The sequence below is a fragment of the Mustela lutreola genome, chromosome 6 (assembly GCF_030435805.1).
Source record: "Mustela lutreola isolate mMusLut2 chromosome 6, mMusLut2.pri, whole genome shotgun sequence".
In the NCBI taxonomy this organism is placed as follows: Eukaryota; Metazoa; Chordata; class Mammalia; order Carnivora; family Mustelidae; genus Mustela; species Mustela lutreola.
In genome coordinates, this window is record NC_081295.1 from 149739346 (window position 1) to 149762086 (window position 22741).

Below are 22741 nucleotides of genomic sequence, written 5' to 3' on the forward strand. Positions count from 1 at the left end.
ATTACTCAAAGTAGCTATTTACATATTGAATTTATTTTTCTTGGCATCTTTAATGTCTGATTAACATTTTCTTCCTACAGCTGGAAGATACTTACACGGAATAAAACATTCCCTTATTTAATCTCAAGTGGAATATACGATAAGTGTGATCATTTTAATTTGTGTCATTTATTAGCAGGAGAGAGGTATTGTACAGGTGGGATGCTCTATCACACGCCGATTAGCAGGTGGCTTACAGGGCAAGAGGGAAAACTCCTTCACCAAGGGGATTATGGAAGTCACAGGAATAGAAGTTCAGCTATAGGAAAAACAAAGGGAATGACATTGGGGTGCCTGATTTTGGAGACTGGGGACACAGCTTAAAGCAATAATGCTAACACTGTAACTATCCTAAGAGGATACTTAAAATAGAAAATCTGGCACCTTCTCTATAAAAAATCACAGTTTCTTTTTAGGATCATATGAGAACCCTAGAAAGTTAGACCTAAAGGAAACCTTTCTGATTTGAGGCGTGTTATCCAGGCAAGGAAACTGAGGCACGAGCAGTCCTTCCTCAGTGTAGTTTAAGTTAGTGAGGTGTGGACACGTGTACCATCCAGGCCTGCTGTCTGCTGTCGCACTGGATTTTTCAGAAATCTGTAGGGCTCCATTTCTTGTCTTCCTCGTGCTTTCCTCAGTTGGTTCCCTGATGGCCCACCTCAGGCTGTTTCGGGACCCTGAACTCCCACCTGAGAGAGGTCCAAAGTATGTTTTAAAAAGAGGATCCTGGCAGACTCACAAAGAGAAAGAGAGAGGAAAAGAGAATAGGGTCACAAAGCAGCCCATGGCTTCCGAATCCGGAAATATCTCATGGGAAAGTGCAGTTAACCACAGAAGGGAGGAGGGGGTTTTGCTAGGGAGCAGTGCTGTAGCGCGTTGTTCTTCACCTTGTCCTGTTGAACCCCCTCACCCGGCAAGTCAAGAGTTTCATGTTGAAGGGGTTTGCATTAGGATTATTAGCTCAGGGTTTCGTTTATGGCTTACCCAAACCATAGCCATTCGTTGCCACCGTTAGCTTAAATGGAAAACTAAAATACAACAGAGTCATTGTTGATCTTGATATGTAATAAGTGGTTAATAAGTATTTCTAGAGTGAATGGGATGTCTTTTATGATAATGCAGGTCGGACCCTACCCTAGAGGCCCAGCCAAAGGGCAGCTGCGAGGGGGAGCTGAAGTCCATCTTGCCCACTGGTTACCTAATCACGGACTCTGGCAGATGGTGGTTCCCCCGGGACAGGTGTAATTTCCTAACTGGTTTACCCATCTTTCCTGATTTTCAAAAAGGCACTATAAGCACTAGCTGCAGCCCTAAAGGAATGTATGGAGCCTAGATGAAAGGGACCTCGAGGTCCCATACCCTGCTGAGAAGCCTTTCAAAGAACTACAGTGGGAATGGAATGACCCAGTGACAGAAGGGGGATCAGGTCATGTGTCTGGAATTGTGATGCTTCCTTCCTGTGCATGTCTTATTTCTCTTCTATGAACTCATAATTTTCTTAGAGTTGGTACTTCATCACTTAATAGTCACCATTTTTATGACCCTTTAAGATTTTCAAGTGGATCTCTTACTCTTGGGTAATAATGCCTTTGAAAGCACAGATGACCTGTATCTCTGCCCTTAACATATATAAGAAATTTGACGAATATTTCTTTCATCATTTGAACAAACTAGATGGTAAGACTCTTGGAAATGGGAAGTAGGCCAGTCTCTTTAGTTTCTAGTGCTGGGTGCAGAATGCATTTTATTAATTTTTTTTAAGGATTTATTTATTTTAGAGAGAGCATACCCAAAAGAGCGAGTGGGGGAGGGGCAGAGGGAGAGGATCCTTCAAGCAGACTCTCCGCTGAGTGTGGATCCTGATGAGGGGCTGGACCCCATGACCCATGAGATTATGACCTAAGCTGGAACACAGAGTTGGACGCTTAACCAACTGAGCCAACCAAGTGCCCCTAAATTCTATTAACTATTTGAGGAGGACTGCTGGACTGACCGAATCCATCATTGCTCCTGGGTGCTGCTGGAGATTCCAGCCTTCTTCCCCAGGTTGAAGTATTGCAGAATGATCTTACTTAGTATGCTGTAGGTTTTTAAATGGGGTCTGATACTTGACGGGAAATAGTTTCTGTTGGATTCTCTGCCTTCCCTCTCTTGCCTTCTCTACCCTGTGCATTGCGGAGGCTGATTCATGTGACCTGCACAGAGGAGCTCCCATGCCATCTGGCTTCTGGTCAGGTTCAGTCAATGGGGAGCCCCAGTGGGAGATTAGGAGAAGGAGCTTGAGGTCTGGTTATTTATTTCTCTAGCTTCCTCCTTGACAAGTTCCTTCAAGGTTGTCTGTGTCCCTCAATATAAGGTCTCAGGGTGACCTTCTAAGCACTGTTCCATGCTTCTGAGTACTAATCACAGCTCCCCCGTCTCACTCCAGTGGGCCCTGGAGTCCTGGTGGCTCTGCTCTTACCTCTGGCGCGGCATTGTGCTATGTCTTGTAGTTTTCCTACATCCCACCCACATCTTGGCAAATCATTCCTTTATTATGCCCTTGTCAAATTACCCTCGTTTGAGTGTGTCAGTTGCCTCCTCTTGGTCCCAGTGCCTGACTAATTAGCACCCCACTAACACATAGTAGAAAGTAGGAAGCAGCTGGAGTCCCTGGCCTGCATCTTTGTTCCCTTTTGCTTCTCTCTTTCTCAACCCTCTGATTTGCTCTTCTGGCTCCTCTCACTTTTAACCCCATCTTCAGCCTTTGCATGTTGGTTTTCCCAGCTTTTTTTATGCTACCCTCAGCTCCAAGGTCTGGTGCAAAGATAGTTTCTTCCCCTGGGTTCAGTCATGTCTGGAATAATTTCACTTTCCTTCCACGTGCTCCTGGAGGACATTGCCCAGAGTTCTCTGCGCCTGCCTCCTTCGTGGGACCACTCCCGGAAGATAGATTTCCAACAAGTTCCAGCTGCAGGAGGAGTGAGCAACTCGTGTGTCCCTTTTCTTATTTACAACAGGGACATTGTTATAAGAGGGTTCCCCCCTCTTCCACTTACGAGAAAACCACTCCTTCCTGTATTGTATCAGCTGAAACTTTGATCTGTTCCTGCCACTCAAGGTTGGTGTCTTGGCATACATATTTCATGAAGTTACTGGCCCTTAGACTAACATAGTAATAACTTTAACAGATGAATTCCTTAAGTTTGGGACCTTGGGTTATATAAAATTAAATGAGTTCCCTGATGTTATCAGTTCTATAAATCGAAAGTTTTGTTGTATTTACATAAAATGAAGGTTCATTAAATTTTATCCTCTTTGTACTCTATCCTCAAAATGGTATTATAAATTTTCTTCTTGTTCTTAATGATCCAAAATATATTCTTTAAGGAGATCTGCTAGCAGTTTTCTGAAGTATAGAAATGCTGCCCCTACTATAGATTTTTTTTTTCCACAGAAAGCCTGGCTGCTGTTGTTCATAGATTTGTCTTGAACTCTGTGCATGTCAAATAGTAAACACTAAATGCTGAGACACGGAACATAAAAGTACTTATGTCCGTCTGTCTGTCTGCACACCAGGGGAGGGGTCCTGCGCAGGAAATACTCATGAGAAAGTAAAAGACTGTTGAAACAAGGTTCCTATGCTCTTTACATGTTAAGTCAGAAGCCATAATAACAGCGAGACTTTATCCTAGTAGGAGCAGGGGCTGAAAATTGGACGCTCTCCAGGGTAGCCTTCTGAAGGTGGTAAGGAGGTGGAGTAATTGACAGGAACTTATCAATAAAGTATATTGGAGTATACTGGTGGTTTCAGTATTAGCAATTGTTAGACACTGGAGAGTGAATTTTTAACAGACCTGAAGATAAGGAATCTGATAGAACTATCACTGAAGACTATTATGAGTCCCAAGCACCCTCCAAGAAGCTGTGTGATTCAGAAAGTGACCCCTGGTGCCCTGGTCTTGACAGAAGTGTCCTCTCAAGAATAGATCAGGTAAATTTCAGGCTACCAGTTAATTACCCCATCATCTACAAGTCTCCAAAGCAATAAGAATGTCCCTAAAATGGCTCCTTGCAAGTTATTAGAACTTGGAACTATAGGAAAACATTTTTTACCTCAGAGGCTTCTGAGCATTGTTTGGGGGAGGAAGGAAAACACTCAAGTATCTGCTTCTCGATCTAGGAAAATACATTATAATAGGTGAGGAGTAACTAGAAAGAATTTATAAGAATGAGTATCAGTTTTCTGGGTCTGATCATGACAGTTGGTTGGAGAGTTGGAGGGTGTGACAGCCCCGGGAACAGGTCAGTGGTGACATTGCCAATGATGTGCTTGGATCAGGACCTGAGCATATACTTTGGAATGTGTTTTTGTTAGAACAAAGTAAGAGGACAATGTCTTACTAGCAGCCATGTCCAGTTCTATAACACCGCCACCCCTAAACCCTACAACATCTCCTCTCTGCAGTCCTGGGTCCAGTCCCTCTGCCTCTCCTGAAAAACCTCCCCCACTGTCCACTCATTACACTCACTGTGGAGACTCTCCTTCAGCATATATTCCTATCTTGTATGTTTAGGTAATTTACAGTTAATTATAGTCTCTTGAAATGAGGCCCAGCATTTCTCTGTCTTAATTTTCCAACATTAAGCTCTGAATCTGCCTTATAATAGTAGGTGCTCAATAAAATACCCTGTTGATTGGCTGATGCAATAATGTTGAATAATACACTGGTTATTAGACTGATTCCGACATTGCCTCCATACTTTAGAATATTCCCAGCTAGCAAAATCGGTATTTTTTACCATTAACATTGCTTGGTTTTCTATTTGTTTCTTGCTGATATTGTGTCAGGTATCTGACCTTTGAGAGGCACCTGAAACACATCGTACATGCATTTAGTTTTTCAGCTGTTTTCTATAATCTGACACTTCACTTATATACATATTGAATTGCCAAGCAGAAGTGGATGCTTTCCTTGAATAGGCTCCTCTGTGAATGCCTATTGAATAAATAAATGCAGGAAGGAAGGAATCAATCACTGAATTGATGGCCATGTGCCATATATCCCTCCAGTCCTTCTAATCTTTGCAACTGAGTCTCCTAAACACTATGTGGAGCCTCATGCTAGATCGACTTTGTTATCTAGGACAGGAGATAGAAGGAATCATGTTTGGAGATTTAGCTTAGCATCAGGTTAGTCCTTTTTTTGGTCATGATCTGAACTGGTGATCTTATTTTCAAGTAACTCACATTTCTGTGATGAGGTCTCTGTTCAGTGCTGTGCCCCAAACTGGATTTCTGGCATATGTTAAAGGGGTGTCTGGTTCATGATGCTGTGCTTCCTAGTCCTATGTTACCTCAGTTAAGGGGATTGGGTTTGATCCTAAAGCCACTGTAGAGTTTTAAATTTAATTGTGTTGATAATCCTTTAATGAGGGCCCATTGCTGTTGGGTAAGTCCCCAGCTCCTCAGCATTGCACGCAAGGACACCTAGCACCCAGCCAATGCCAATGTGTCCTGCTTCTTTCCTCGATGCTCCTCATATGAAGGTCTTCACCACTCCTAGAATTTGCTATGTTCCCTCATCTATGGTTTCTTCTCCCTGGAAGAGATTTCCCTACTGCCTTTTCATGCTTAACTCATATTCAGTCTTTGGGTTTCACTTTAAATATAATTTCCTCTGCTAAATTCCTGGTAGTAAACCCTCTGGTATGGCCCCAAGGTACCACACACCTGCCTTATCAAACATAATATCACACTGGGTCTGGATGCCTTATTAAATTTGTTTTCCCCATTCATTGCTAAGTTTCATGAGAGCTGAGACCACAACAGGCTTCTTGACCATTTTATCCATGATCAATATTCTTTTAGAAGAGAATGAATATATGAGTATGATGAGATAGATGGCGACCAGTCTCTCTTACTTAGCTCTTCTCTGATTTTATTTTGGATTCCTGAGATAGTATAGAATCCAGTTATGATCCCAAATGGGAACATATCTGGTTTTCCTTGTAGGCTTTTGGAAGAAGTTATTTCTCTTGTTCTCTCTTTCTCTCTCTCTCTCTCTCACACACACACACACACACACAGACAGAGAGAGAGAGAGAGAAATGGAGAGGGAGAGAGAGAGAAATGGCTAAGAGTAGGTGTCAAGAACTCAAGGAAAGCTTTGCTTTATTTAATAGAAAATAAATTTTCTATAAATATTCTTGGTAAAATGAATTGTTACTAAACTAAATGAAGCTCCTTAATCGAGGGTTATTTGACAGATTCATGGAGTATGGTGCTTCCCACCCAAGTCCAAGTGTCATCTTATTTGTCTGTTTTCTCAATGTGTGAAAAGCATTTAGAATACTCACAGCTTGTCAAATGACAAGGAGTCACCTGGTTTGGGAAAATGTTCAGATCCATAAATTGCAGAGCCTTGCTTCTTTAATGAAACAAAAATCTACTTCTTTGATTTGCAAGTTTGGAACTTGCAAAATGGATTTTTGTGTGGGGCTTATTTGTGACTTACAAAGGAGCTTGTTGAATGAGTTGATGGAAGTGGGAAGGTTGAAAATAAATGGATGTGAGGGACAAGCAGGGGCATACTAGACTTGCTTGGTCTTCTGAAAATATCACAGAGCAGAAACTCAGATGGGTCAAATAGTAATTCCTTCCAAATTCTTATTTGGCTCTGGAACACAGTTCTTGAAAACAGTCTGTGATATCTCAGTTATACACAGTGCATGAGAGCCTTATCTTAGTAGAAAAGGGAATGGGTCCTAAAGAAAAAAAAAAAAAAAAAGGTAGGTGGGGAATTGGACCTTGACTCCTGGGTTGGCTGGGCAGGCTTCCATTTCAGAGGACCAAAGGAGAGCACCGTTGTTGGCAGTTGTACAGCCTACAACAGATACAGCTCTGAATACTGCTGTCTTCTCAGCTTTCAAGAAAACAGGTTTCTAAAACCCACCTACCTGTCCTTCCTCAGCTGGTGTGTACAGTACACATAAGCTGTTGAGAGGAAAACAGAATATCCTGAAGGGAAAGTATATTGATGTTTTGTTCTTTGAGATATTACATAACTCTCATATGCAGGATGTTAGAAACATCATGTTTCCCAAACACTTCTCACTTTGAAATATATATCATGGCCATGCTGAGGCCCTCTAGGCACTGGCTTTCCTTTTTGACTGCATTCTCTTCTGCCATTGCATGAGGTGGAAATTTGGGAGCTTGGCTGTGTGAGACATGGGGGTTGGTAAAGGTGGCTTTCAAGTCATCAGGTTGGTTGAAAGCCAATTCTCTTCCCCTCCTCTACTGTGGCTGTGAACTTCACTGCATGCTGCCATGTCCTAGAGCTAAAGGGGGAGCTGTCCTCATCCAGGACCATGACTCTGAGACCTCTCTGTTTTACCATTTGGCAGCTTTCCCCACTCAGGCCACTCTTAACACTTTTGACTCCCAGAAGCGATTCTAATTCCAAAAAATGTGAAGAAAATCCAGGATTCTATGTATATATGGTTGAGGTGAATTGAATTGGATATAGGATCTCACGTGACCCCATACTTTTAGTTTGGGTATAAGGCATTATGTCTGTTCTTTGTGTTTTCAGTTGGTTTAACCGTTAGACCTTTCTCTCAGTTTCTAGCTCCTGCAGGGGTAGATCTGGTCAGTTCAGTACACTTTCTCTTTCTGTTTCTACAGAAACGGAAAATTGGATTCTAAAAATTGGATTAAAGGCTGCCTTTAATCCAATTTTAGGTTCTGGAGGAATAAAATCATTTCTTATTTGGGTCCTACAAAGTCTTGGGGTCCCTGAGACCTCTCTCTCTTCTGACACCAGTTGCAAGTTTGGTGATAACCAAGACCATTTTCACGTTCAGTAGTTGGTAGGAAGGACTCGTGAACTCACTGAAAGCAGTCATACTCATGGTTATAGTTTATTACAGGAAAGGGGTTCAAATTAAAGTTAGCCAATGGGGTAGGGGCATAGGGCAGGGTGTGAAGATTTATAAGTGAGGATCTTCCAGTTACCCTTTCTCAGTGGAATTATGCAGGCAGGATTTACTTGTCACAGCAATGATGCATTGATATATACAGAGTTTGGCAGCCAGTGAAGCTTGATCTAGCCCCAGTGTCCAGGGTTTTATTGAGGCTCAATCATGTGGACATGGTTGACCCCCATTGTGTCTGACCTCAGACTCCAGCCCTTCAGAGGTTGAGCTGATACTGTGTGACCTACAGACCCTTCACCATAAGGCACATTTCAAGCATAGATTATCCAGCATGGCCCAAGGTTGTAAACAGACACTTTCATCAGGCTAGACATTCCAGAAGTTTAGAGATGACCTTCTAAAAGCCAGTGGTGAAAGTTGAACCTATCTTTGGGTAAGCTGTTTTATGCTTCTAGTTGAAAATGTTGTCTGGTTATCTAGCTATTTCACTAATTCAACTGTTACTTACCACTTCATTTCTGAAATGGTTTTGGTCTTTCCCCAATGTTAAGACTCTCTCTCTCTCTCTCTCTCTTTTTTTTTTTTTTTTTTTGGTAACCAACAGAAGTTTTTTTGTTTGAGATAAATGAGGATTTGGGGTCTCTCTCTTGAGAAACTTGCTACTGGGTAGTGTATGTCCAAAGGCAAATTTCAGATGAATTCTGGCACACATAAAAACACTTGTTAGCAAGCAGGCAAGAAATAAAGCTTTAAACACAGCATTTCTTTAAACTTTGGAGACTTTTACAAAAAATTTAAATTCAATTAGCCAACATATAGAACATCATTAGTTTCAGATGTAGAGTTCAGTACATCATCGGCTGCATGTAACATCCAGTGCTTATCATATTATGGAAACTTTGGAGACATTTATTTACTTTTCCATATCACCAACCATGAGTATGAGTGGCTAAGTCCTATATTTCCCCAGGAAAAAATAAAACTGTTGAGTGAATGGAGAACTTCTGTATTAAGAGCTCTTGCTTTTGGTTCTACAAGTCCTCTTTGAAATGATCTAGCAAAAAAAAATATTTTTTAAATTCAATAAAGTCTTTAAAAAAGCCTTTTTTAATTTTATATTTTTAAAAGATATATTTATCTGTTGGCAAGAGAGTGAGCATGCACCTGAGTAGGGGAGGGGCAGACAGAAGGAGAGGGAAAGAGAATCCCAAGCAGACTCCCCACTGAGCATGGAGCTTACAGGGGGCTCAGTCCCATGACCCGGGGATCATGACCTGAGCCAAAATCAAGAGTTGGATGCTTAACTGACTGGGACACCCAGGTGCCCCAAAATTCAATTAAGGTAAAAAAAAAAAAATCAGTAAATTCTTGGCTCTGTCCTTTAAAGGCATTTTGCCAATCTTGAGCAAAAAGTCCAGTCAAGACAGATGTGAATGTATTCTGGCTTCATGATTCAGATTAAGTAGGTGACAGGATCATTATGAGTCTGAGCACAGAACCCCGCGTCCTAGATCCAGAGTGCCCCCCCCTTCTAGAGGTTGTAGGTTGTCATTATCCTCAGATCCTGACACCCTGTCCCACAAAGGCAGAGGTGCCTGTATGATATTCTGCCAATCTTGAACTCATTTCACCAATGGAAAGCCATTTCTTATGCTAATTATAAAACCTTCCAATGATGGTGGAGCCTTCACGTGGGTTAAGACTGGTAACTCTCTGGAGTGTGGACTGTTGATTATTCTTTCAGATGTTAACTAAACACTCTGTAGTGAGTATCCTAATTAAAATATATCAAATGTTAACTACTTGCCCTGAGGATATACATGAAAATGAACCTGTGACTGTCATATACTATCTATGCTGAAATATTTAAAAATTCGCTTTAGACAATATAAAAGACCCTTCTAGAAAAGATTGTTGATTCAACACTGATTTCAAAGGTTCACCTGGATTCTTTGATTTTCTTTTTTTCTTAAAATCTGCCACTTTTGTCAAAAGACCCCTTGGCGGCTCACACCACCTTTCTCTCACCATCGCGTCACTGGTCCGGTTTGGACCCTGGGTCTTATTCACGGGTGGGAAAGCATTACTTCGTCAACACATGTGGCCGGTGAGTAGTCATTAATGCACTTAAAGCATCCCATGTTTACAGCTTCTCTATTCAGTCAGTAAATATTTATAAGAACCTACTCTTTCTCATCCTGTTTTTTTATTTCTTTTAGGGCGGTGGTTCTCAAAGAGTAATCCTTCCATTCCTGATAGTTCCTGAGACATGTTCAGAGGGTCTGCAATATCAAAATTATTTTTATAATAGGTCTAAGATATTATTTGCCTTTTTGTATTGTCATTTGCAATGATGGTAAAAAAGGAACAGTGGGTCTAACATCTTAACATTAACCAAGGCAGTAGTCCCAAACTAAAGAGGTCCTTGTAGTCTTTGCATTTAAAAAGAAAAAAAAAAAAGAGCTGGTTTCTCTTAAATATGACTTTTTAAAAAATGTCTCTAATGAAAGAATGTAATTTATTTAATTTTAACAAATTTTGACCCTTCAGTAAACATCTTTTTCATATTTTATATGAGAAAAGGGGAAATATTCATAAAGCATTTGTGCTTTATACTGCAGTTGTCTTGAGGTTGAACTAAGTTGTGAGCTGAACTGTATTGGCTTTTTCATGGGATACCATTTTTCCTCGAAAGTCTCACTGACACACTGACTACTGTCGTGCAGATTTGTGTATTTCTCAGATATTTCCTTGAAAGTGCCAATTCAAAAACAAACTAAAATATTCATTTTCAAGGGGAACATTTAATATCTCAGGGGAAAATTTGAATTTTTGAAAACTTGGATCCTCCCTCATGAGCTTGAGTGCTTCTCAGTTCTTAACGATTTTTTTCTGATGAACCCAATGGTGATATTTAAAATGTGACTTTTTGGTATTGTATCATGAGATGTGGAATATATGGGAAGGTAACCTAACTTGGCAAACCAGTATTTTCTAAAGTATCAATGAATAATGTCATAAAACCCTAAGTAGTAAAAGAACTATCCAGTGTGTGAGATAAACCAACATGTTTTAATATAATGGACTAAAAATGTTTACTTACATGGTTAAAGATTCCACATGTAACTAAACTTAAAAAAAAATCCTTTTACTTACTAGTTTTGGTCTAGTTTCAGAAAATCTTATCCACATTTATCTGAAAGGGCTATTAAAAATACTCCCCATTCCCCCGAGTATGTATCTGTGTGAAATCAGATATCTTTCATATACGTCATCAAGACCGACATAGCTCAACAGCTTGGCTACAGGCTCATATATGAGGATTCGCCTGTTTCTATTAAGCCAACATTAAAGAACTTTATAAAAATTTAAAGAGCATGGCCACTCTCCTCACACATTACTGTTTCTTTAGGAAATATAGTTTTCATAAAACTATGTCATTTTAAAAATAATGGATTTAGTGTCCTTTATTTTAAATAAATAAATGATTATTTATAAATGATCATTTAAAATAAAATAAAGTTATTTATTTTAATTTTAATTTTAAGTTTTAGCTTCTGATATAGTAAACAGTGATGTAACATAACCCACATAAACAAAACTCTAAGGGGCCCGGAGAATTTTTACACATATCCAGAGGTGTCCTGAGACCAAACTTCGGGCAACACAGTTTTGTTTTTCACTTTTTTTTTTTTTAAGATTTTATTTATTTATTTGACAGAGAGAGAGAGATCACAAGTAGGCAGAGAGAGAGAGGGAAGCAGGCTCCCTGCTGAGCAGAGAGCCTGATGTGGGGCTCGATCCCAGGACCCTGAGATCATGACCTGAGCTGAAGGCAGAGGCTTAACCCACTGAGCCACCCAGACGCCCCCAGGCAGCACTGTTTTAAGACACTGTGTTTACTGGCGTCTTGGCGTGTTGCCACCCAGCTCTAAGGAGGAGAGAATGGTTGGGTTTCTTACAGTCTGTGCTTTCAGAGATGGAGCCTCAATGTGTTCTGAAGAGAAACAGCAGCAGGAATGACCCGGATATGGGGCGCCAGGTTGGCTCAGTCATTAGAGCACAGATGTGACCCCCGATCTCAGGGCTGTGAGTGCAGGCTCCATGTTGGGCGTGGGGCCTCCTTAAAAAAAAAAAGAAAAAAAAAAAGACTGGAATAGCTCAAAAGGGATTTTGAAGTTTTTTTTTTTTTTAAGTTACTGTTTTTACCCTATCTATAGCAATTTTTTTTTGGAAGGACTTTCAGTGTTTACTTACAAAATAATTTCTTCCAATGTTTATTCCAATTTGTCTCCCATTGGAGAGTCACCTTTAACGAGTATGAGTATTTCTTTATTTTTTTCTACTCCTGAACACAAATACCATCAGGCTTTGGCTCTCTTTCTCCCCATGCATTTGTTTCACCTAGGATTTTGTTTTACTTTTACATTTCATTTTTAATGCAGGATATGAAATAAAGTTATTGACATATTTGATAAATGTCTTTGTCACCATCCTTCATTGTCTCTTTGGGTTCAAGTGTCTTTTTGATGAGTTACAGCCTTTCCTAATTTTTTTCCAGACAGGTTTGACTCTAGATAATAAACTCTCTTACTCTTTGGATGTGTCACAAGTAAATGATAATTTAGTATGTTTTTTTTTTTAATTTTTTTATTTTTTATAAACATATATTTTGATCCCCAGGGGTACAGGTCTGTGAATCATCAGGTTTACACACTTCACAGCACTCACCAAAGCACATACCCTCCCCAATGTCCATAATCCCACCCCCTTCTCCCAAACCCCTCCCCCCAGCAACCCTCAGTTTGTTTTGTGAGATTAAGAGTCACTTATGGTTTGTTTCCCTCCCAATCCCATCTTGTTTCATTTATTCTTCTCGTACCCACTTAAGCCCCCATGTTGCATCACCACTTCCTCATATCAGGGAGATCATATGATAGTTGTTGGGTATTTACCCTAAAGATACAAACATAGTGATCCAAAGGGGCACGTGCACCCGAATGTTTATAGCAGCAATGTCCACAATAGCCAAACTATGGAAAGAACCTAGATGTCCATCAACAGATGAATGGATCAAGAAGATGTGATATATATACACAATGGAATACTATGCAGCCATCAAAAGAAATGAAATCTTGCCATTTGTGACAACATGGATGGAACTAGAGCATATCATGCTTAGTGAAATAAGTCAAGCAGCTAATTTAGTATGTATTTTATTTTCACAGCTACATATTTTATTACTATCTATTTTTGCTGATGAGAAATCTAACTCGTATTTTCTTGTAGATACTCTATTTCCTTTTGCGTCTAAGTGTAGGCAATCCAGGCACAGTAACAGAATTAAAAAATAAAGACATATTTGGGACAAATAATGCTTCCAAATTTCACTACATAGACAAATGTCAACTTTGCTTTTAATTTAGGCTTAGGTCCCTGCGCCTATCATTGTTCCCAACCCATAAGAGATAGTCAATATAATTTTTATTGTTGACATTTTATTTTATTTTATTTTTTAGTAAAGCATGAATGAATGAAGGCCAACTGTGTTGGCAATTATTATAAAATTCAAAACTATCGACATTTGAGATGTCATTGAAGAATGTTAATTCGAGAGAATTCTAGTTGTCGAAGTCTGTGGATCACAGAGATAAACTGATAAATCAGCTTGGTGGTTAATATTGGTGGAAACCTCATGTCTGTTCCCTTTTGCAAGTGCGCAAACACTCATGCTAAATTTTACAGCCTGCGATGAAGCGGGCTTCTGACCCAGAGTGGTCAGAAATGGTGTGATTCTAGGGGCCACTATATATCACGCCGTGCAGTGGAAGTGTGGGGACTATTTCAGGACTTAGGGTCAAGGTTTGAGTGAAAGGGCAGACGTCAGGAACAGAACAGATCAGAACCCCATCAACCAGTGAAACACAAGTTGATGTGAGAGGAAAAGGTCTGGCGATTTTAAAGAAAAACTCTTAACCAATACAAGGGCACATGATGTGGGTACCAGTTACCTGGTTCAGTTACAGTGACAGATCAGCTATCTTGATGAATTTACTGTGGTATCCTGACAGTCTACTCTGCAAGCTGCATTTACATGTAGAAGAAAATGTTCTTCGTATCATTTTTCTAAAAATCAGTTTGTGTGTAGGTGGTCAACACCAGATGTTAGCAGAATCCTATTATCTGATTCTGCTGTTTAGAATCACACCCTCATTCTGGGATCTTTTTTTTTTTTTTTTTTTTTAAAGATTTTTTATTTATTTATCTATTAGAGAGGGAAAAAGAGAGAGAGAGAAAGAGAGAGAGAGAGAACGAGACAGCATGAGCCAGGGATGGGCAGTAGGAGAGGGAGAAGCAGGCTCCCCAGTGAGGGGGGAGTCCAATTAAGGGCTCTAATTCAGGACCCTGGGATCATGACCTGAGCAGAGGGCAGACGCTTACCTGACTGAGCCATCCAGGTGCTGTCCCGTATCTTGCTGTGGGTACTTTGTAGGGAATATTGTATGTATCAGAATGCTTTTTAAAATATCTTTTAACTATTGGCTTATGTAGGGTATTATATTCACTGCTTAAATCACACACACACAAGCACACACACACATGTCCACCTAAGCAGATCCTCCTAAGTGGAGACTTAGAGCAAACTCTTCGAGGTCAATGAACCAAAATGTGTCTGCAACAAAGAAAAAAAAAAAAAAAAAGAAAGGTTTACAAAGTATCCCGCCTTCCTTTCTTCTCAGTCTAGGTAGGTCACTGCCTTGAATTCCATCTTCTCGGGTGGATTGCTGTGGATGATTGAATCCTATTACATTCCTTGTCAGTATTGTGTTATCTTTGAGCTTTTCTTTTCTTTTTTTTTTTAAAGATTTTATTTATTTATTTGACAGAAAGAGATCACAAGTAGGCAGAGAGGCAGGCAGAGAGAGAGGAGGAAGCAGGCTCCCCGCCTAGCAGAGAGCCCGATGCGGGCCTCAATCCCAGGACCCTGAGATCATGACCTGAGCCGAAGGCAGCGGCTTAACCCACGGAGCCACCCAGGCGCCCATCTTTGAGCTTTTCTTTAAAGTCCAGATCCTTCTCCCCATATCACTGATGGGAGCAAGAACAGGGAATGTCATTCTTTTGTAGCATTTGTGTTTGTGATTGTCTTTGACCCTACTCTTCTGCTCTGAGTACTAAGGACAAAAACGGTTTCGTTTTGGTGCAGTCTGGAGGTGGCTGTGTACATTGGTTTTTAAATTCCTCCCAGGAAAACCTTGGTTTTCCTTACAAGCTGGCCAACCCAGGCCCCATGTTACACTTGTTTCCAGCTGCCACCTTTCATGAGCCTGCTGGGTTAGAGCACATTTCAGGGGCAGGCGCCGGCCATTTTTTACATAGTCCTGAAAGCTGGGGAAGCTGGATCAGAGGGTTTACCCTGTGAAAATGTTGCTGAAGAACAGGGGAAAGAATTCAGCTCTTTATCAGCGGTTCTGAGTTCTCTTGCCTTAAGGAGCTGAGAAGGCCTGTCTCCCTGAGCCAGAAGCAGAGAATTAGGTGTTGTTCTAGGCAGTGGGTAGTGGGATTGAAATTTATAGGCAAAACTCAAATATGCAGGAAGGTGGTCCTGTTTCTCCAAAACTGGAGATGATTTTCTCCCAAACTGCTAAGTCAGTTTAAAATCCCAATCAGGGCATTTTCCTTGCTTGGATACCATCCGCTCCTCTTTTGCTGGGATAGCATGTGGATAGGGAGTCAGAAGTTCGTGGCTACAAGGAGGAAATACCCGCTTTGCAGACTGTCTCGCTTGTGTCCTTACTGGCTTCTGCTGAGATGACTCCTCTCTTTGCGGCTGTGGTTCCCTCAGAGGGAGAAGTTGTCTCCCAGGTGATAGAGCATATGATCGCTCTCACCCAACGTGCCATGTCTGCTCTGGGCTCCTTCCTGGGCGACCTGGTAAATAGGCAGGTGCCTTCGGTCAGTTCTCATATACTCTTTGAAGTTCCATGATAGTATCCGCTTGGCTCCTCCATTATGGGCTCCTTCTGCCCTTTGCTGTGACAAGTATCTGGCGAGAATCGTACTCCAAATGCTTAGCTAATTGTCTACCCATCTTGGGCAGGTGGGTGGAGTAGACAGTAAGATCTTCTCCAAATCTTCTCCTGGCCTTGCTTCCCGGCAGGAAATCTCCTAGCAGAAGTGTGGAGGGAGCTGTTTCAGGCCCTGTTTGACAGCACTGGCCCTCTAATCAACATCTTGGCTGCTTGCTCAAGGCTGGGCTAGGCTCCTGCCAGAGGTGAGGGCTTGCTGTGCTCTACTTACCAGCAAGAGCTCTTTGACCTACTTTGTTGGCTCCGTGGGAACTGGGAGGGGCCTGCTTTGAATGAGCCTAAGAGGAGTGAGAGTACCTGAAACTTTCTCGACTTTCCTTGTCTTTACACATGTATCCTTATACATCATCACCACCATGTTTCTTGAATCCTCTAGATGCACATCCGCCTTAAATTCAAGAATTCTAGGTTCCTGATATCACTTGGTGGTTCACTTTAACTTTAAATGCTTAATCTTCCCTTGTAATGCATTCCATTATCTATGATTTGGTAATTTGCCTATTTTTTTAAAAATAATCAAAATAATATTTAAAGGTCCTGTGTATGTATATACATATACATATATGCATATATATAGTAGAAGAAAAATTAATTTCTAAAAAAGAAATACATTTCTGATAAACTTAGTTACTTGTATTAAGTCATTTCCTGCATGATCAGTTATAGAAAAGAATTCATTTCAGTAGAAATATAATGAAAAAACATGTGTTTCAAATAACTAAAGCAGAGAGATGAGGAGATGTAACATTTTTAGAAGTTGAACATCTGCTCAGTGTCCCCAAAACCTGCAAAACACAGGGTTTCATATCTGGACCCTTACATCTCTTGCCAGATACCTCTGGTAGCTGCAGAGACAGTGGTCTCTTTTGATTTGATAATGTTGGTCTCTGATCATAACAGTGTTCAGGAAGGAAGTATGGTGAATTGGGGAGAAATTAAAATATGTACTGAGACAACTCTTCAGTAACCACAAAATTCTTTATTTGTGTGCATGTGCATGGTAGCTTTGATTGGGAATAAGCTACGATACTTTCTTTCCTTGCCAGATGATAGAAAATCCAGTAAATGTATTTGAAGGCGTGAATGTTGAGAATTGTGAATCTATGGGTCCATTTATTCTTCTGAGTCAAGGACTGTATGTCCATGGCAATTAGGAGACTGACTGCCAGGTAAGAACCAAGTCAGAACGAGAGTTATGGTTACAAGTGGAATCTGTATAAGTTATTATTATAAAGAGCAACATACAGTTTATAAAACATGATTGCCTCTTTTGGTCCTCACAATCAGGTTTTGAGGGAAGAATTCTGTTCCTCCTGATTTACTAGTGAACCCAGCTGTTAAGTTAGTTTCACAAGGTAAATCAACAAGAAATGAAGCTGAGATCCACATTTTATAATAATAATATGGGGTAGACCAATTCTCTACTAATAGATCTTTAGGTGCATTTGTGAACATTCTTTTATTTAATATTTTAAAAAGACTGAAATATTGTCATCTCCATTACGACTCTGTTAGTTGTTAATGTAGATTCATTTGCTTTAATTTTCTTACTAGGAAACTTCCAAGCCTATAGGAAAATAAAGAGAATAGTATATTGAACAACTATGTATTCATGAGCTAAATTTAATAATTGTGCACTTTTTGTTATATTTGCTTTATACATTTTTTTTCTGAACTACCTAAAATAAATTATAGGCTTTATGATATTTCATCCCTAAATACATTAGAGGGCATTCTCTGAAAATACATTTTTCCTAATTAGCCACCTGGTTTCCAACACACACAGACCTGTATATACACACAATGAAAAAGAGAATTGAGAAATAAATGTTACTCAATTTTATGACACATTTTTCACGTAACACTGGTTATTAGGATGACTATTATTAGGATAGGTATTACCCTCCCTGTGTCTATCTTTGCGCCTGTGTGTGTGTGTGTGTGTTCAACAGCAAATTCAAATATAAGGTGAACCTTGTTTTGGCATCACAAACGTGTGTAAGCCTGCACAAAGACGTTACAAAGAAAAGTCTCTTCCGTGTTGTGTATCCTCACATTCTCCTCTATCTAGTGGTCACGATGTGTTAATAATTTTTAAAGTAAGCCCTGTTTTCATGGAGAGTCGCGCTTTTAAAGCTCTTTGGCGGAGGGACATGTGGCCCGGCTTCGCTGATCTGCAAACAACACCCCCTCTGAGTACTGTTATCATCCAGACGGCTTTCTTACTGAGCAGTTGTGAAGCTTTATGACCAAGTTATAAACAGGAGAAGGCAGCTTATGTTAATGAGGTCAACACCGTTTCTGTTATGTCTTTGACTTATTAAACAGCCCCCCGAAGGGAACACCTTTTCCAAATGGGCTAAATAGAGAGAAGAACTTTGGCCAGCTGAAGACTTGCATGGCGAGTGCACTTAATAGTGTGTATCTGGGTGTCGGTCCACAGGGACCCCCTCAGGATTTCCCGCCCACTGCAGCTATAACCTTAGTATTTCCTTATGTGTTTGCATAGATGGTCACTATCGCAGTTAGGTCTTTGTCTCAGTCAGCTCAGGCTGCCAGAGCTAAATACCATAGGCCATGTGACTTGCACAACAGGAATTTACTTTCTCACAGTCGTGGAGGCTGGGAAGTCCAAGATCAAGGTGTTAGCCAGTTCGATTTCCTTGAAGAAGTTTCTTCCTGGCTTGCAGGTGGCTGCCCTTCCCACTGTGTCCTATCATGGCAAGGAAAGAGAGAGCAAGCGAGCTCTCGGGTGTGTCTTCTTATAGAGGACTCTGATCCCATCACAAGGGCCCACTTTCACGACCTCGTCTAACCCTGATGAGTTCCCAAAGACCACCCCCCAGCTCCAAATGCCCCCCCCCCGATTGGAGGTTAGGGCTTCCACATACGCATTTTCAGGAGGAGAACAAACATTCAGCCCGTAACAGGCTTCATCAGGAGAGTGAGCGAATGAGGGAAAAAATTATATCTATTTTGTTAGATCATTTGGTTTACAAATCAGCCTCTGAAGATTTAGGTTGTTTGCGCTTTATTCCCCAGCTGCTGGGCTTGGTGTCAGAGGCGTTGCTTCTGTTATGGTCGGGTGATGATACTCGACGGAATGAGAGCATTCCTCTCTCCCTGGAGTCAGAATGAAGGCGGGCATCACAGAAGAGTTCACATATCGTGTGAAGGGCTGATAGTTGATATAGCTCATTGTAGCTCAGTGGATCAGGGCGTGCTGGTTGCGCGTTTTGTAGTCGATGTTGCAATGTTTTATCAATTTGCAATTATAGTCTTCGCCCCAGATTTGTATAGCCTTTGATAAGGAAGTCACCAGCTTGTGGTTGGGTGGGGCGGGTAACCAGACAGCTGCTCATGCATACCAATGAGAGTTTTGTCAATGCAAATTTGGAGAGCCCTTTAAAAAATTTAGCCCTAAGTGTCTACTTTGAGCTTCGGTGTGATATGTGATACGAGACCACTTAACCAGCAAGTTTACCTCTAATTTTAGCTTCACCTGAATTAAAGCCGCGTGATATCGCATACTGCTACACACATTAGCAACTTGAAAGTGCAGAGAGAAAGAACCTGAAATTAGATGCAGTCCAAGGGAAAAATCACCAGAAAGTCACTGATGCTTTTGTGTTGTTTTCAAAATTTCAGGAAATCTCTGGTGAATATTAGGGTAAAAGAGATAATTTGCTTCTTCATAGGAACACATTTTTAATGCCATTTATTTCCTACTTTGGCAGCCTAAGACAATCAGCCTACATACAAAGGAAGCCAAACAAAACAAAACAAGCTGTTTGGGGAATGGGTTTTCCAACAAATCCCTCTCCAGTGAGCCAGGGTCCTCAGTAAAAAAGGATGCTTTACATCTCCTGCTTACTCCTCGAACGTCTGACCGTCGGGCTGCTGAAATGTTCCATCAAGCAAGACATCTGAACAGTCATCATACCATTTTGCTCTGGATATGTGGTCAGCCCAGGCAGCCCAGCTCAGCCCTGTTCTTTGTGTGAGGGGACAAGGGACGTAAGCTTTCCGTAGCCTCTCTGAGATAATCCAAGTGACCACTCCATATTTTATATCAGCATTTATGCTCCTTGAAACACACATCCCTGACTTCATCTGAGCCCACAGCCATGTTCACACCCAAGTGCCAACCAAGTGAATTGAACCTACCTTTGCTCCTTGACTGTAGCTGATACAGGATGATGACAGAGGGAAAAGGGGACAGTCACCCTTAGGATAATAGGCACAAAGCAGCAAAATAGAAAAATAGCCGATGAGTGAGGGCTACCTCTGCAGGAATCTATGGTTTCAATTAAGTAAATATTTGTTTTGTGCTGGGAAGTATGATAAGATTTAAAGACCCAAAGGTATTAAGGTGCTGTCTTTACCTTCAAGGGATCAGCAGAGAGGCAGATGGAAATATGCAGACGAATGAAAGTAGTATGCACACTGCTGTCCAAGTCCGAGTCCATGTCGTTTGGGGTGGAGAGGGTTAGGGATTCTGAGGAGTGCGCAGCTCCCTTACTGGGGGAGGTGTCGGGTATGTCTTTAAAAGAAGGCAGAGGAAGACTTTTGGGCGTAAACTTCAGGAAAAAATAGTACAAAGCAGTGTAGGGTAAACAAGAATGAGGGAAGGAAAGCAAACATCTACTTAATAGGCGCTCAGAGAAGGGAGAATTCACTCTTGCTTAGAGTGGAAAGGGGAGATACTGTAAGAAAGGGAGTTGAGTAATATTTGTTGTGGAGTTTAAAGGTGATAAGTTTTAAAACCTGACCTATGCTAACACTGCCTTAGTCCCTGCTTGTGGCTGCAATCTCTGCGGGGCTGGGGCTGGGCCCGGCCCCGGGAGCTCTAGGATACTTGGGGCAACAGAAGTCGTAAGCATCTTAGCGGCTCTAAAGATGGGAATATAGGGCTAAATCAGCCCAAACGACCTTGTAATAGTCATGTCATTTCCATTTACCCAGGATTTTGGTACTGTTGTTTGTTTGTTTGTTTGTTTTTTGAAACAGCCACATACAACATTCTTGAACAGAAACACATACAGAACTACCTTCTTCTCCACTATAACATAGCTCCCTATGAAACAGCAAGAGGTAAGCTGTGTAACAGGCCACACTGGTACTAGAGAAGAAGACATGTAAAGTTTATTTCCTCTAAATTCAGGGAGGAAATCTCACTTTGCATTTTGAAATAGCTTCTGTAGCTCTTAGACTCTTCCCAAGAAACGCCTGAGTCAATATCCTTGGATTCCTGAATGAACGACTTCCCTTCTGAGTGGCTGGTGGTATAGTCTTACCACTGTGTAAAGAATGGACTCTTGGCTGGGTAGACTGTGTGAACTTAACGATCACTGACACACTAGCTTTTGGTTTGACAAGAGAGAAGGGATGGGGTTGTCAGATTTCTTCAAAGATCTCTCCTTCCAGCTGAAGAATTCTTCATGCTTAGGCAACCAGCCACCCACATGTGCAAGCCCCAAATAGGAATGTCTGAATGTGGGTGTGTGTCTCTTTTGGATGTGTGTACCTTTCTGTGGACACAAAAAATCAAAAACTAAAGATCCATAAATGGGTTGATGGCTTTTAAAAAGCCTAAATCAGTATATGGCATTAGTTACATTTTTATCGATGCCTCCTTTTCAGTCTTAGAATAATTCTTTGATATGCAACAGTACAAGCTTTGTAGGAAATTTTGTTGTGGTGGTGAAAAGACCCCAGAGTTTACTCATTTTTATTTATTTATTTTTATTCTTTTAAAGATTATTTGTTTATTTGAGAGAGAGAGAGGGACAGCAGGAACAGGGTGAAGGGCATTGGGAGAAGCCTACTCCCTGCTGAGCAGGGAGCCAGATGTTGTACTCGATCCTAGGACCCTGGGATCATGACCTGAGCTGAAGGCAGATGCTTAATTGAGTCACCCAGGCGCCCAACCCCAGAGTTTTAAAGGATGGAGCCCTGGTTCCTTAGCTGTGCCTTGAATTATCTCTGAGACCTGTCATTTTGAAGGACTTTGTCTTCTTCTTGTTTGTTTGTTTGTTTGTTTGAGAGAGAGAAGGGGAGAGAGGCAGAAAGAGAGAAAGAGAGAGAGGGAGAGAGAATCTTAAGCAGGCTTCATGCTGAGCATGGAGCCCAACATGGGGCTTGTTCTCACAACCCTGGGATCATGACCTGAGCTGAGATCAAGAGTCAGATGCTTAACCGACTGAGCTACCCAGGTGCCCATTTCCTCCTTTTTTGAATGGATCGAGTTAAATTAGTGATCTATACAAATCCTTCCCATTCGATATTCTATGATTCTAGATTCTATGAATAAACCAGAGTGATCTTAGCTCCAGAAATCTATTGTTAGGAAATTTGCGTCATCTGATTCCTACAGTGCCTAATTCAAGCTGGCTACCAGAGCACAGCTCTCTGTCATGTCGCTGGGAGACTGATGCGCGGGGTGGCAGAACCGCCTGGATTTGGAAGTTGAATCAGCTAGAACACAGATGGGAGGAAAGGATTTATAGAAGGTCGTATTTGTCACATGAGTAACAAAACCTGTTCCAGGAGAAAGCCATCTTTTTCCTGCAGCTTCTAGCTACCTAGGAGGAGCTTGGGCTCCACTAGAGTTTCTACTGTCTCATTCTGCCTTGGGATGGCAGAGGAATTAATAGGTGATTAGGACCCCTTGATAATTTGGGGTAGCTTGG